This window comes from Rhinolophus sinicus, linkage group LG05 (genome assembly GCF_036562045.2).
Source record: "Rhinolophus sinicus isolate RSC01 linkage group LG05, ASM3656204v1, whole genome shotgun sequence".
NCBI lineage: Eukaryota > Metazoa > Chordata > Mammalia > Chiroptera > Rhinolophidae > Rhinolophus > Rhinolophus sinicus.
In genome coordinates, this window is record NC_133755.1 from 88,075,817 (window position 1) to 88,088,588 (window position 12,772).

General features: G+C 39.7%; 1 long non-coding RNA gene and 2 pseudogenes across 2 annotated transcripts in view; 2 read left to right on the forward strand and 1 right to left on the reverse strand.

The window, feature by feature from the left end:
- The window catches only part of LOC109439898 (di-N-acetylchitobiase), a 14,517-nt pseudogene extending 7,149 nt beyond the window's left edge, over positions 1–7,368 (forward strand).
- The window catches only part of LOC109440036 (patr class I histocompatibility antigen, A-126 alpha chain), a 221,823-nt gene that overhangs the window by 135,965 nt on the left and 73,086 nt on the right, over positions 1–12,772 (reverse strand). The window lies entirely within an intron of this gene.
- Positions 8,067–8,928, forward strand: LOC109439950 (histone H3.3A; annotated as a pseudogene).

Consider the following 12,772-nt stretch of genomic DNA (forward strand, 5'->3'; position numbering starts at 1 on the left):
CAAAGCTCTCCGCATACCCACCGGACACTGCGCCCTGTGACCTAGACGAACTATTAACAGAGGAGAAGCCCGTCTCCCAGGGAATCCCCATTGTGTGAGAAGATGGAATAGTGCAGAGAAAACATAGCACTACCGTGTGGGAGAAGAAAATAAGTTGCAGTTGGAGAAATAATAAAACATTCTACCAACAAGTACTGGCAAACAAAAGAAAGACCGCTTCCTATCAACCTGTTGCAGAAGTCACTCCTGTAGATGTCTAGGAAGAGAAATAGTAAACCAGTAATCGCCATGAATAACCAAGGCAACAAGATAGCTCAGAAAGAAAGTGAAAATCTCCAGAGAAGGCACTTAAAGATACAGAAATATGTGACTTAAATGACAGAGAATTCAAGATTGCAGTTCTGAAAAACTCAACGAGATACAAGAAAACACAGATAGGCAGTTAAATGAACTCAGAAACTCAATCAAAGAACAGCATGAGCATTTTACTAAAGAGATTGAAATCTTAAAAAGAACCAAATAGAATTTCTGGAGATTAAGAACTCAATAGAAGAAATTAAGAATGAAATAACCAGCTTAGGTAGTAGAGTTGACCAGATGGAGGAAAGAATCAGTGACATCGAAGATAGAAACCTGGAAATGACACAAATAGAAGAAGAAAGAGACTTGAGACTTAAAAGAAATGAAAGAACTTACAAGAACTTTCTGACTCCATCAGAAAGAGCAATATAAGAATAATGGGCATACCAGAAGGAGAAGAAAGAGAGAAGGAACAGAGAATATATTCAAACAAATTGTCGATGAGAACTTCCCAAATTTGTGGACAGAACTGGACCCTCGAATCCAAGAAGCAAATAGAACACCTAGTTACCTCAATCCCAACAGACCTTCTCCAAGGCACATTGTATTGAAGCTGTCTAAAATCAACGACAAAGAAAGAATCCTCAAGGCAGCCAGGGAAAAGAAGACGGTAACTTACAAAGGAAAGCCCATTAGATTATCATCAGATTTTTCAGCAGAAACTCTACAAGCCAGGAGGGAGTGGAACCAAATATTCAAACTATTGAAAGAGAGAAACCATGAGCCAAGAATAATATATCCAGCAAAGATATCCTTTAGATATGAAGGAGGAATAAAGACCTTTCCAGACATACAGAAGCTGAGGAATTTTCTAATACACGACCTGCACTACAAGAAATACTAAAGGAGGCTATTCGACCACCATCAACAGGGACAATTTGTGGCAACCAAAACTCAAAGAGGGGGAGAGTAAAGGCCTGAACCGAAATATGGGAATGGAGAAAGTAAGCGTGCTGAAGAAAATGGAATACTCTAAATATCAAACTTTCTTTTACATAAACTTAAGGGTAACCACTCAAAATAAATCCAGAATTGAAATATATACTGAAATAAAAGAAGAAACAGAGGGAAACATCATAGAATACCACCACACGGAAATAATAGACAACAACAAAAAGGCAAAGAAACAATGGAGACACAGCCTTACCAGAAATCTAAAGATAGGATCACAGGAAATCCTCACATATCAATAATCACCCTAAATGTAAATGGACGGAACTCACCAATAAAAAGGCACAGAGTAGCAGATTGGATCAAAAACTAAACCCAACCATATGCTGTCTCCAAGAGACACATCTCAGCTACAAGGACAAGCATAGACTCAAAGTGAAAGGGTGGAAATTGACACTCCAAGCAAATGGTACCCAGAGAAAATCAGGTGTAGCCATAATGATATCAGATGAAACAGACTTCAAGGTGAAAAAGATAACAAGAGACAAAGATGGACATTTCATAATGGTGAAGGGGACTGTACAACAAGAAGACATAGCAGTCATCAATATTTATGCCCCCAATCAGGGAGCACCGAAATACACCAAGCAACTACTAAGAACTAAAGGGAGAAATTGACCAAAACACAATTATACTAGGGGACTTAAATACATCATTGACAGCTATGGATAGATCATCCAAACAGAAAATAAATAACGAAATAGTAGCCCTAAATGACACATTAGATGAAATGGACATAATTGACATTTATAGAGCACTTCATCCTAAAACATCAGACTATACATTCTTTTCTAGTGTACATGGAACATTCTCAAGGATAGACCATATATTGGGACATAAAATCAGTCTCAACAAATTTAAGAAGATTGAAATCATACCATGCATATTATCTGATCACAAGGCTTTGAAATTGGATATCAACTGTAAAAAGAAAGCGGAAAAAACACAAATACATGGAGATTAAACAACATACTTTTAAAGAAGGACTGGGTCAAAGAAGAAGTTAGAGGAGAGCTCAAAAGATACATAGAAACAAATGACAATGAAAATACATCCTACCAAAATTTTTGGGATGCAGCGAAAGCAGTTTTAAGAGGGAAATTTATATCATTACAGGTATATCTCAGGAAACAAGAATACTCCCAAATAAATAACCTCATGTTACACCTTAAAGAACTAGAAAAAGAAGAACAAGTAAAACCAAGTTCAGAGAAGAAAGGTAATAACAAAAATTAGAGCAGAACTAAATGAAATAGAGAACAAAAAGATAATAGAAAAAATTAATGTGACAAAGAGCTGGTTCTTTGAAAAGATTAACAAAATTGACAAACCCTTGGCTAGACTTACTAAGATAAAAAGAGAGAAGACACTGATTAACAAAATCAGAAACGTAAAAGGGGAAGTTATCACGCACAACACAGAAATACAAACGATCATCCAAGAATACTATGAAGGACTATATGCCACCAAATTCAACAACCTAGAAGAAATGGACAAGTTCTTAGAAACATATAGCCTTCCAAGGCTGAACCATGAAGAACTGGAAAATCTAAACGGACCGATCACCAGTAACGAAATTGAATCAGTCATCCAAAACCTTCCCAAAAGCAAAAGTCCGGGACCAGATGGCTTCACTAGTGAATTCTACCAAACCTTCAAAGAGGATCTAATACCAATTCTGCACAAACTCTTCCAAAAAATTGAAGAAGAGACAGTACTCCCTAACTCATTTTATGAGGCCAACATTACCCTGATACCAAAACCTGGTAAGGACAGCACAAAAAAAGAAAACTACAGACCAATATCTCTAATGAATACCGATGCAAAAATCCTAAACAAAATTCTAGCAAATTGAATACAACAATGCATTAAAAAGATTATTCATCACGACCAAGTGGGGTTCATCCCCAGGGCACAAGGATGGTTCAACATGCGCAAATCCATCAATGTGATACATCACATAAACAAAATAAAGGACAAAAATCATATGATTATATCAATTGATGCAGAAAAAGCATTTGACAAGATACAACATCCATTTATGATTAAAACACTTAATAAAATGGGTATAGAAGGAAAATACCTTAACATAATAAAGGCCATATATGACAAGCCCTCTGCTAATCTCATAATTAATGGAGAAAAACTGAAGCCCTTTGCTCTACGTTCAGGAACACGACAGGGATGTCCCCTATCACCTCTGCTTTTCAACATAGTGTTGGAAGTCCTTGCCAGAGCAATCAGGCAAGAGAAAGAAATAAAAGGCATCCAAATTGGGAATGAAGAAGTGAAATTATCACTCTTTGCAGATGACATGATGCTATATATAGAAAACCCTAAAGACTCCACCAAAAAGCTATTAGAAACAATCAACGAATACAGTCAAGTTGCCGGCTACAAAATCAACGCACAAAAGTCCATTGCCTTCCTATATACTAACAATGAAATCAAAGAAAAAGAAATACAAAAAACCATTCCTTTTGCAATTGCAGCAAAAAGAAAAAAATACCTAGGAATAAACTTAACCAAGGATGTGAAAGACCTATATGCTGAAAACTATAAGACATTTTTGAAAGAAATTGAAGAAGACACAAAGAAATGGAAAGACATTCCGTGCTCATGGATTGGAAGAATCAACATAGTTAAAATGGCCATATTACCCAAAGCAATATACAGATTCAATGCAATCCCCATCAAAATCCCAATGGCATATTTTAAAGAAATAGAACAAAAAATCATCAGATTTGTTTGGAACCACAAAAGACCCCGAATAGCCAAAGCAATCTTAAGGAAAAAGAACAATAATGGAGGTATCACACTTCCTGACTTTGGCTTGTGCTACAGGGCTACAATAATCAAAACAGCATGGTACTGGCAGAAAAACAGACACATAGACCAATGGAATAGAATTGAGAACCCAGAAATAAAACCACATAAATATGGACAGATAATTTTTGACAAAGAAGCTAAAAACATACAATGGAGCAAAGACAGCCTCTTCAATAAATGGTGCTGGGAGAATTGGATAGCCACGTGCAAAACAATGAAACTGGACTGCTATTTGTCACCATGTACCAAAGTTAATTCAAAATGGATCAAAGACTTGAGCATAAGACCTGACACAATAAACTGCATAGAAGAAAACATAGGTACTAAACTTATGGACCTTGGGTTCAAAGAGCATTTCATGAACTTGACTCCAAAGGCAATGGAAGTAAAAGCTAAAATAAACGAATGGGACTATATGAAACTTAAAAGCTTCTGCACAGCAAAAGAAACCATTGACAGAATAAAGAGGCCACCAACTGAATGGGAGAAGATTTTTGCAAACAGTGCCTCCGATAAGGGGCTAGTATCCAGAATATATAAGGAACTCATGCAACTCAACAACAAAAAAACAAACAACCCAATTGAAAAATGGGCAGAGGACTTGAAGAGACATTTTTCCAAAGAGGACATACAAATGGCAAATAGACATATGAAAAAATGCTCAACATCACTAATCATCAGAGAAATGCAAATCAAAACCATAATGAGATATCACCTCACCCCAGTCAGAATGCCTATCATCAACAAGACAAATAATAACAAATGTTGGAGAGGCTGTGGAGAAAAAGGAACCCTCATACACTGTTGGTGGGAATGCAGACTGGTGCAGCCATTATGGAAGGCAGTGTGGAGGTTCCTCAAAGAATTACGAATAGAATTGCCATATGACCCAGCCATCCCTCTCCTGGGTATCTACCCAAAAAATCTGAAAACATTTAGAGATAAAGACACGTGTGCTCCAATGTTCATTGCAGCTTTGTTTATGGTGGCCAAGACATGGAAACAACCAAAATGTCCTTCGATAGATGAATGGATAAAGAAGTTGTGGTATATATACACAATGGAATACTATTCGGCTGTAAGAAAAGATGATATAGGAACATTTGTGACAACATGGATGGATCTTGAGAGAGTAATGCTGAGTGAAACAAGTCAGACAGAAAAAGCAGAGAACCATGTGATTTCACTGATATGTGGTATATAAACCAAAAATAACAAAAAAACAAGACAAACAAATGAGAAACAGAAACTCATAGACACAGACAATAGTTTAGTGGTTGCCAGAGGGTAAGGGGGGCGGGGGTGGGGGGGTGGAAGATGAGGGTAAGGGGGATCGAATATATGGTGATGGAAGGAGAACTGACTCTGGGTGATGAACACACAATGGGATTTATAGATGATGTAATGCAGAATTGTGCACCTGAAGTCTATGTAATTTTACTAACAATTGTCACCCCAATAAATTTAATAAAAAAAAGAAAAGAAAAGAGAAATAAAATAAGTGAAATTAATTAAGAACAAAAGAGAGTCGTCTCAGACAAATACGTCGCTGCAGGCATAGGAGAGATTTAAACAATCTTAAAACTATGAAGAACTTTATGTCAATGGAAAAGTCTTATTGCAAGGAAATAAGTCAAAGCAGTTGTAAAAATTCTGTTTCCCTTCAGAATATCCAGGATCTTTTACAGGTAAGTTCTGTAAAACTTTTGAGGACGGTTCATGCTCTTATATAAAATATTGAAAAGAATGGAGACATATATGGAAAACCAAACAACTCCTTTTATTAAGCATGAATACCATTGACCCTAAAGCTAGTCAGGGAACAAATAAGAAGAAAGCATTCTAGGAAAATCGCCTTTCAGAAATTAGATCCTGAGAATAAAGCCTTTATGTGTGTGTGTATATAAACTATACATAAAATACAGTAGTACCGACAGCCGGGTGATGCCCAGCACGTTCAGGCCCGTGCTCAGGCTCTGGCGCCTCCTCGCCCGCCCGCGGGCAGTGCCCCTGGGATGGCTCCGCTGCAGCTACGGCCACTGCTGCTGATGCCGCCGCTCCGGGAGGGGCCAACTGCCCGTTCCAGGATCCAGCACTCTGCCAACCCATCCACCACCACCCCGACTTCGAGGTCTTTGTGTTTCGTGTATGTGACAAAGCTGGGGAATCTTATGACTGGTCACAGATTACAACTGTGACAGTCTTTGGAAAACATGACTGAGGACGTACATGCTATGCGCATTCAAGAAGGGCCAGAGCAGTGCTAAAAGGAGCCGTGTGGGTAAAGAAGACCATCAATCCTACTCTCAGAACGTCCTGGATAACTCTACAAGTTAACTTGTTCAAAACACGATAAATGAATGGAATTAATATAGACACAGAGCAAGAAGTTAATTGTTCATCATCTGAATATGATGCATTAAGTGCTTTAGTCAAAGAACCTACAGATCCTTTTCATTGTGAAATTGAGGGATCCCAGGTAACGTGTGATGCAGTTTGGTCTCCAAAGTGCATAGACACAGGTGCTATAATTGTACTGGAATTGCAGATGCTGTGACTTTCTCTTTGTTATGTCTTGTGATGAACAAAGGCAGGTCTGGTCAGAATGTATTGCAGCAGCCAAGGCTCCCTATGATCAGACATTAACTGCATATGACACTACACCAAGGGGGGCATTAACCCTAAGAAACGTGTAATGGGTGTTCCCTGTGTGGTTGTGATTGTACCTGCCCGGCTGTATTGGAGCATCACGTTTGTACCATTGCAAAAGTCCCTCCCCAGGGGTCCTTGTAGTGATGCAGCAGGATGTCAGGTGCCCTATGAAATGATTATGAAGCAAGTAAACAGTTCTATTTCTGGAATCCGGTGGGATTAAAATAAAAACCCTCTTTATTATAACTATAAAGATGCTGCTGGCCGTACCCATCACGTGTGGTGTGATAACCCGTGAGCATGTCTTTAAAGGCAGCTATATACAGACGTGTGGCTTACACGGCATTGGCATGTGGCTTACACGGCATTGGCATGTGGCTTACATGGCATTGGCATGTGGCTTACACGGCATTGGCATGTGGCTTGCATGGCATTGGCATGTGGCTTACACAGCATCGGCATGTGGCTTGCATGACATTGGCATGTGGCTTACACGACATTGGCATGTGGCTTACATGGCATTGGTGTGTGGCTTACATGGCACTGGCATGTGGCTGTAGCCAAACAGCAAACTGAAGAAATGTGGACAGTCTTAAAACCAACCTGTACAAACATGAACATATTCTGTCAAACTATTGAGATTTAGAATATTACCTATATAAACAGATCTAGTTTCTCAAAGAGATAAAAAATATATACTTTTTTGTCATGTTGCTATATTTTTTAGTTATTAGTATACTCAAAAAGAGATTGTTTGTGTATATACTATACAAATATACTATAAAACTATTAAATACCTTGACCAAGTTAGGTATCCCAAGAGTACAAGGATATTTAATCGTTAAATCATTTAATGCACTTCACCATTAAATTAAATGATAAAAATAGACAGGGATGATCGCACCTTAGTAAATGTAGAAATTGCTACAGATGAAATTCAGAGCTCCCCCTGACTCACGATCTCCAGTCACCTTCCACTTGAAGGACCCATGTGATTAGATTAGATTAGCCCCACCCCCATTGTGGGGGTGAAAGACTTGTACACTGAAAACTAGAAAACACTGCTGAAAGTAATTTAAAAAGACACAAATAAATGGAAAGACATGGATTGGAAGACAGATGGTTAAGATGACAGTATTACCTAAGGTGACCTATAAATTCAATGTAATCCCTATCAAAATCCCAGCAGAATATAGGATCTCAGGAGACCCCGAATAGCCAAAACAATTTCAGAAAAGATAAACAAAGTTGGTCTCAGAAGTCTTCATTTCAAAATGTATAAGAAAATTATAGGAATCAAACTGTGTGAGTGTCTGGCATAAAGGCAGAGCTATAGACCAGTGGACTGGAATAGAAAGCCCAGAAATAAACTCTTGCATATACAGTGTTACGGACAAAATTGTGTCCCCAAAATTCCTATGTTGATGCTTTAAACCCCAGTGGGACTGTATTTGGAGACAGGGCCTTTAGGGAGGTCATAAAACTTACATGTCATCACAAGGGTGAGATTCTAATCCAATAGGATTGGTGTCCTTATAAGAGGAAGAGGCCGTCATTCTCTAATGCCAGCGCCACCTCACCGAGCTCCAGCCTCAGTAGGAGTAAGATCTCTATACCGTGGCTCATACAAAGCAGACTGCCTGCAAATCGACGCATGGGAAAGCATGGAAGAAGCCACTGGCCATAAAAGCTGCTCTCAAGAGTGTGCCCTCTACTGGTGGAGAGAAGAAACCTCATCATTACAGGCCTGGTATCACAGCCCTTGGTGAAATTGGATGTTATCAGAGGTTCACTGAATTTCTGATTCACAAACTTCCCTGCCAGCGTCAGGTGCGAGAAATTGCTCAGGACTTCACAACAGATCTGCGCTTGCAGAATGCAGGTACTGGTGCTTTGCAGGAGGCAAGTGAGGCCTATCTGATTGGCCTTTTTGAAGATACCAACCTGTGTGCTCTCCATGAGAAACGTGTAACAATTACCCCAAAGAACACCCAGCTAACACGCTGCATATGTGGAGAATGCGTTTCAGAATCCACTATGATGGGAAAAATTATTCTTAAAAAGAATTCTTTTCTTTCTGTCATTGGTAGTTCTGAACTTAAGATATTTTTTCTCCATCGGGTTAAAAGGTACTAATTATATGATCACAAGAGGAAAAATGGGGGCAGAAATCAGGTATTGGCAGTTTTTCCATTTTTATCTGTGTGTGAATTTTTAATATAAATGCAGGGACATGAAGCATTAACGCAAATCAAAATGTTTCAGTGAGCAAGTTTCAGCAGAGCAACTTTGTAACAATTATAGAGAAACCTGTTAACTTTTTCTGCACAATGCCAGCATTTGGATTTTTTTAAAACCACTACAATTCTTATTGTTGGCAACTAAATGGTGTTTGTAGCATTTTTATCATACAGTAGATTCTATCCATTTACTGTACTTTTCTGAGTTGTCCTACATGCAAGTACATGGTTTTAATGTTGTCTGTTTCTGTGCTGCTCCTATAAGTTTGTTATTAAAATACATTAAACTATTTGTTAAAAAAAGAAGAGTAGGAGACACCTGAGAGCTCTTTCTCTCTCCACCTATGCACAGAAGAAAGGCCATGTGAGGGCAGAGAGAGAAGGAGGCCGTCTGTAAGCCAGGAAGAGAGCTCTCACCAGAAACTGAATTTGCTGGCACCTGGATCCTGAATTTCTAGCCTTCAGAGCTGTGAGGAAATAACTGTCTGCTATTTGAACCACACAGTCTGTGCTGTTTGTTGTGGTAGCTTGAGCAGACTAATACATACGATGAAACGATTTACAACAAGGGTGACAAGACCATTCAATGGGGGAGAGGACAGACAGTCTTTTCAAAAAATGGCGCTGGGATAACTGGTTATCCACGTGCAAAAGAATGAAGTTTGATCCTTACATTACACCGTAAAAAATTAACTCAAAGTGCGTCAAAGACCTAAAGCAAGAGTTGAAGCTATAACACTCTTAGAAGAAATCATAGAGGAAAAGTTTCATGGCACAGGATTTGGCAATGGTATTCTTGTATATGACTTCAAAAGCACAGGCAACAACAACAAATAATGAAAAGAAAAAATATGTAAATTAGAGCACATCAAAATAAAAAAACTTCTGTGCATCAAAGGACACAATCAATAGAGTGAAAAGGCAACCCATAGAACAGGGGAAAATGTTTCCAAATCAAGTATACGATAAGTTTTAGTATTCAGAATATATAAAGAACTTCTACAACTCAACAAAAACAGCCTGATTTATAAATAAGCAAAGGACTCAAATAGACATTTTTCCAAAGAATATATACAAATGACCAATGAGCACATGAAAAGATGCTCCACATCACTAAGCATTAGTGCAATTAAAATAGAAAACAAAATGAGGTGTCACTTCACACCCATTAGGAAGGCTACTATCAAAAAAATAAAATAAATACGGGGGAGGATATAGAGAAATTGGAACTTTTGGAGATGTAAAATAGTACTGCTGTGGTGAAAAAACAGAATGGTAGTTCCTCAAAAACTTAGAATTAAAATAGAATTATCATATGATCCAGCAACTGCACTCCTGGGTATATACCCAAAAGAATTGAAAGCAGGGTCTCCAAGAGATATTTGTACAACGATGTTCATAGCCAAAATGTGGAAGGAACCCAAGTGTCCATCAACAGATGAACGGATAAAATGTGGTATGTACATACCACAGCAATATTACACAGCCTTTAAAAAGAAGGAAATTTTCAACCATGCTACAACATGGATGAACCTTGAGAACATTATGCTAAGAGAAAAAACTGTCAAAAAAAAACAAATGCTGTTTGATTCCACTTCTATGAGGTACCTAGAGCAATCAATTCAGAGATAGAAAGTAGAATGATGGTTGCCAAGGGCTGGGGAGAGAAAAAGATGGGGAGCTGTTTAATGGGTGTAGCGTTTCAGTTTCAGTGTTGCCAGATGAAAAGAGTTCTGGAGAGCTGTTGCATAGCAACGTGAATGTATATAACACACTACTGAACTCTGCACTTAAAAATGGTTACTATGATAAATTTTGTTATGTATATTTCCACAATTAAAAAATTAAAAATATTGCCTTTTTTAAAAAGGAAGTAAGGATTACCAGGGAAGGATCTAGGATGACTGAGCAGATAAATGCTATATCTGCTTCCTGCCATGAACACATTAAAATTACAACTAAATTATAAAACCGTCAAATTGGAGAACCATCTGAAGTCTACCTGAATAGAAATTTTATAACTGAGGCTATGAAGAAGCCACATCAAGACTGGTAGGAGGGACGGATACATGAAACAAGCTGTCCCCACACCTACATGTGGAGGTTGAAAATCAGGAGTGATATCTCAGCCACAGAGGTCCCCCGTTGGAGGAGTGAGGGACCCAGCCCCACACCGGACTCTCCAGCCTGGGTTACTGGTGTCTGGAAGAATTACCCCCAAAACATCTGGCTGTGAAAAACAGTGGGGATTCTGACCATCCGGGTGGGATTGAGGGATGCGGGAAACCGAGAGGTCCTCTTAAAGGGCCCGTGCACAGGTACTTTCACTTGTAGGCACTCATCCTGGGTTCCAGTGGAGGGACAGTGACTGGGGAGCATTGGAGACATACAGGGAAAGACTAAGTTGTGTGGCTATGGGGTGAAGACTGGAGGGACAGTGGCCATTTTCTCTGAGTGGAATCCTCCTCCCATGGAGCTGACAGGCAGGTACCATCTTCCCTGTGTTGAGCATTCCCCCCACACCATGGCGAAATCTGACTCTGAATTTGTTTGGTAAGCTCTGCTTGCTTCACCCTGGTGATTTCCTGAGACCCCGCCTCACCCAACTCATGGACTGCATGAGACTATCAAAGCTACTAGGTGGCAGCAGGTCCCGGGGTGTCCTGGATTTTAGCTGAACTACCCCAGGGCCACTACTAGTGGCAGCAATCCTCGGTTTCAGCATGGCCTCCCCATGTACCACAAGGTACAGCACAGAGAGCGACCAACTGTGGATTGCATTGTAGCTCCTACTAGGTAGTCCTCTGCCAGTCACAGGAAGTGGCTGACCTGGGCTGCAGCAGACCCCTTGCAAGAGGCCCAGGAACAAACATACCTGGAGGTTGGCTTTGGACCAGAGCAGAATACCACCTAATTAATCCCACAAATGGCACACCCAAAGGGTGGTCTTAGCAGGCACCAAAGCATAGTGGGGCAAATCCCGCTCTGTAACAATCCCCCCACACAGCAGCCCATAAGCTGTATGTAGCCAAACCCCAAAGCTAGTCAGCCTGAGGGTCAATCCCACCCACTGTCATGCCAACAGCAACCAAGGCTCAACTATCACAGGAGGGTATGCACAACCCACAAAGGGGACACTCCTGGAACACCCAGTGCCATTGGCCAGGGAGACTGTGCCACTGGGCCCCACTGGACACCAACTACATAAGGCCACCTGGTCAAGACTGGGAGACATAGCAGCCCTATCTAATACATAGAAACAAACACAGAGAGGCCACCAAAATGAGGATACAAAGAAATATATCCCCAATGAAAGAACAGGAGAAAAACTCTGAAAAAGAACTAAACAAAATGGAGGCAAACAACCTACCAGAGACAGAGTTCAAAACCGTGGTTATAAGGATGCTCAAGGATCTTAGTGAGAACTTCAACAAAGAGATAGCAAACGTGAAAAGGACATAGAGACCATAAAACAGAACCAGTCAGAAGTGAAGAATACAATAACTGAAATGAAGAATGCACTAGAAGGAATCATCAGCTGACTAGATGAAGCAAAGGATTGAATTAGTGATTTGGCAGACTAAGTAGCAAAAAACACCCAACTGGAATAGCAAAAAGAAAAAAGAATGTTAAAAAAGAAAGTTATAAAGGTCCCAAAAGAGACCTTTGGGACAATATCAAGTGTAGGAACAATTGCATCATGGGGGTACCAGAAGGAGAAGAAAAAAGAGCAAGGGAGT